We start from the raw sequence: 4,664 nt of genomic DNA, 5'->3' as shown, positions 1-4,664 counted from the left end.
TCTATCGGAAGATCAAGATTTGATCAAACAGACTCCGATTTTTTAAATGAATACATAACAAAACCCGCATACTTGGAATTCCATTAATCATCCCTACAAGTGAATGGAGCAGCTAGTGGACGTACAGACTGACACTAAAGAAACAACTGGCGCAGTGAACTCGGTAGTATTATCTCGGTTCACTAGAGCTTAACGTGCATTCACAACTAATTTAAATTTTGAAATTAATTTATTTTAGTAGCTGTTCAATTAGTCATGCTTTGTTAATTAGTTATGTAACTTGTGGTCCATTTTGTTTATGTTGACTTGATGTATACCAACATGTTTGATGATATCAATAAATAATTGAATTGAATCGATTGTCTGGTAAACAATTCGGCCGATAGGTGGCATTATCCGGAAACGCGTAAAACGAAAGTACAAATGTAGTGACAAAATTCGTTCAGCTATGATTAGCGCTTTAAAATGGTTTGTCCTTATGATGTTTGTACATGTAATTTTATGTTTTTCGATGCAAACTTGATTGAAGGATAGAAAGTTCTCAGTAGAAATGTTCTGGCCAGCTGTTTAACCATTCTTGAAAACTCATAAATAGCTAACAAAAACATTGAGTTAAAGTAGTATTAGGCCTAAATTTGAAAATTTTATTTTGTTGTAACGAGAGGCCCACATGCCTTATCGGTCACCTGAATACTAGTTAAAAGTATCAATAGTCCCAAGGGCTATGAATCTAGAAAAAAAATTCCTGTTCTGAATAGATAAGCTAAATTTTAATATTCAGCAACATTATAAAACAAGATGTGTTCTTAAAACTTCAATGCCCTCAAAAGTGCATACACAGATGAAAGGCTTTATATAATATATGTATTAACATTAAACGATATGACTAATTTGAACCCATCCTAAAGTCATATCCCTGGGGTTGCGAAATTCGCTATTTTTTCTAAATCTTTTTCTGCTATTCCTATTTATGCATTTAGATTTTATACGGAATCAGCAAACTTAAAGAAGTCCTTCAAATCATTATAATAATTTTGGCACCACCCTGAAACCAAACCCCTACCCCTGGGATCATCAAATTTACAATTTTGATAAAGGAGTATCTACTTTTTATAAATATCTCTTTAGTTTCAATTTGGTAGAAGCCTTCCTGCTTTACATCACTACATGTATGTATTTAGTTTTTCTTAAACATGTGCGGTTGAAGAGAAGAAGTTTTTTTTTTTTTTAAATGTCAAGTTTTGCAGTTTTTGCCCTGCCCCTAGGGCAACAGCGGTGCAAGGGTCCTAAAATTTACAATTTATGACCCCTTGTGCCAAAAATGCTTCATACCAAATTTGAATAGAAATAGAATGGTAGTTATCAAGAAGTTAAAAATGTCTATTGTTCACACATTTAATAACTGACCATTTTGGCCCCAACCTGATGCCAAAATCCAATCCCTGGGATCATCAAATTTAAAATTTTGGTAAAGGACTACCTGCTCTTGATAAATATCCACTTAGTTTCAATTTAGTATCAATAGCACTAAAGGAGGGGTGTTTTAAGTGCTTTACACATAAGCACTTGATATAAAGTTTGGCTCCGCCCATGGATCAGAACTCCGACCCCGGGAATCGTGAATTTACCTTTTTGGCAGAGGCCTTCCTGCACTACATCACTATGCATTTAGGTTTTCTTACACATTTGGGGTTGTAGAAAAGATTTTTGAAAATTGTTCAATTTTTGGCCTTTTTTTTTTTTTGCCCCGCCCCTAAGGCTCCAGGGATACAAGAGTCCTGGAGTTTACAATTTATGTCCCCCTTCTGCCAAAGATGCTTCATACCAAATTTGAAAAGAATTAGAATGATTGTTACAAAGAATAAGTTAAAATTTCTGTTGTTCACGCATTTAATCTTTCACCATTTTGGCTTCACCCTAATACCAAAACCCTTACCCCTGGGATCATCAAATTTATAATTTTGGTAAATCACTACCTGCTCTTTATAAATATTCATTTAGTTTCAATAGCACTAAAAAAAGAGGTTATTTAGGTGTTTTACACATAAACACTAAATACTAAGTTTGGCCCCGCCCTGGGGTCAGAACCCCTACCCTGGGGATCATGAAATTTACAATTCTGGTAGAGGCCTTCCTGCTTTACATCACTATGCATTTAGGATTTTTTTTTACACATGTGGTGTTGTAGAGAAGAAGAATTTTGAAAATTATTTTTGGCAGTTTTTGCCCCGCCCTTAGGGCCCCAGGGGTGCTGGAGTCCTGAAATTTACAATTTACGTTCCCTTGATTCAAAGATGCTTCATACCAAATTTGAAAAGAATTTGAATAGTAGTTATCAAGAAGTTAAAAATGTTTAATTGTTAACGCACGACGACAATCAATTGTAATAGGTTACCTGAGTTTACTCAGGCGACCTAAAAATGTCTTATATGTATGATAGTTTTCTACTTAATTTTACATGTAACCATAATCGTTGATAAAATTAAAACTAAGTTTCAGATTTTATCATAAAGATTTCGATTCTGTCAAATATATAGCATTTTTGTACGGGAAGACAATTATGTAATTTTGCTTCGTTCAGAACCTCTGAAGAGATATTCTAACTCAAATATCAAAAACAAAAGTTTATATGCTTTATTTTTTTTTCTATCATTGAAGTAGTAAATCACAATTTTAAAACAAAACTTTCCGACACCAAAATGACAGCCATTGATGCTTTAAACATGAACTCTTTCAAATGAAATGGAGACGATATATGTAATACATCTGATGTTTTATGCAAGGTGGTCGTTATAATAGGTATTCTAACATCCTGTGGTGGCTTAAGTTTGCAAGCTGCTACTAGTAATTGAAGCGCACATATTGTTCCGTTTATGATTATAGTTAATGGCCGAGACATGTAAGTTGAAGTGGCATAGTCTTGAGAAAATATATACGTAACATAGCGTGCCAAATGTGTTGTTTAACTGGAATTTCATCAAGTAGTTCAAACTTCTCCGCAAAACAAGCATTCCGACAGTATTTCATGAGCAACACATGTCCCCTACCGGCACCCCGTTAATTGACGGATGTGATATTCGAGAGAATGTACATTTAATGCTATTTGACCTTGAACTTTGGCATAAAACAAGTCATCATTATCATCAGTATCGAATTAGTTTGATGTATCGTTGTTCATACTAATAACACTAGCAGATTTTATCAGGGATGAAATAGTCTTAGTAAGAAGTCAATGTTTTTATGCCCCCGAGATCGAAGATCGGGGGGCATATTGTTTTTGTCCTGTCTGTCATTTTGTAATTCTGTCTGAAACTTTAACCTTGCTAATAACTTTTGAACAGTAAGTGCTAGAACTTTGATATTTCACATCAGTATAGGGGCTGTAAGTCTCGTTTCTCGTCACTTCCGGTGAAGCGTTTCCGTTGACAAACAAATCCGATTCAGTATTACAAGTATAGAACTGGGCCAACTACACGTCTGAAAAACCAACCCTTATGCGTAAATCAGAGAACGCTGTGTACCACAACCATTCATTATGTCCCTGTTTAACAATTTCAAGTACATTGTCAATGCAGTGATTCAAGTGTCGATGGAGAACAAGTTGTATACAGTAACCAGGTAACTGTGAGTATACGTTCATCTTCATGAATCATTTATACATTTAATTCAACTCACTTCTTCTCTATTAATTCAAACAACTAGACCTATTATTGTTAATAATTAGACATACAAATGTACAAGGACATATGTACATTATGTAACTCAAGTAGGCCTAGATAATTTTGTGATGTGGCTAAAATTGAGGGGTGTGTGTTATGGTTATATTATAGCCTATTACTTCACTGGGTTTTTAAATTATCATTATTTAAGCAATTTGGAGAAATTGGTAATATTAAGATAACTTGATTATCTATGGCTTGATTAAGTTTGTATATATTTAGCAAGAAATTACAGGGCAGGAAGGGGGGGGGGGCTTCTTGTCTAAAGATATCAGGAGGCAAACGCCGGAGAGAGTAATTGCAGTGGTTGCTCCTTCCAATAATCCAATAATCTGGTAGATAATTTGTAGAATGTGTATATTCTGTATTATTAACGCCTGTTTATCGTGGATTCTCTATTTCTAGTCTTCACTGTACATTATATATAAACTTTTTCTTACAGTATTTTCTCCCTCAAGTCCAGCCATCATTACTATCATCTGGTACAGGGCCAGCTTTTGTGCAATATGAATTATTGTTTCGATTGTACAGCCGACTGCATGCAAAATTATCCGGATCATCAAAGACTCTTAGTGGACAAAGAACATTGCAAGGTGATAGAATTTTATTGCTGCAACTTGATTATTTGGACAACAGCTGACTGCAGAATTACCCGGGATCATAAAGGACTCTGAATGGACACATAACATTAACAGAATTATACTTTCGATATTTTCATTCCTGAATGGATTCAAAATCAACATGTATTGATAAAATATACTTAGTAAAACAATAACAATCAGTAGTGCATTTTTTTTTAATTTATACTAACTATTTGACACATGTAGAGCATTGTACTTAACAGTCACTCAAGAAAATGTTAAAAAAATTATTACGGTTGAATCAACAGCTATTAATTAATATTTAATATACTGTTTAATGCATCACATGCACATATGTATCTTG

At 34.2% G+C, this 4,664-nt stretch overlaps 1 long non-coding RNA gene across 1 annotated transcript; it reads left to right on the top strand.

Moving 5' to 3' along the window:
• Positions 1-4,500, top strand: LOC125681135 (uncharacterized). The gene is made up of 2 exons (XR_007372166.2): positions 1-3,624; positions 4,162-4,500. It is a non-coding gene; the product is annotated as an uncharacterized LOC125681135 (long non-coding RNA).
• Positions 4,501-4,664: the final 164 nt, after the last annotated feature.

The sequence above is a fragment of the Ostrea edulis genome, chromosome 2 (assembly GCF_947568905.1).
Source record: "Ostrea edulis chromosome 2, xbOstEdul1.1, whole genome shotgun sequence".
NCBI classification, from domain to species: Eukaryota; Metazoa; Mollusca; class Bivalvia; order Ostreida; family Ostreidae; genus Ostrea; species Ostrea edulis.
The sequence above is the reverse complement of the archived record's forward strand: the minus strand, read 5'-3'. Positions and strand labels throughout refer to the sequence as shown.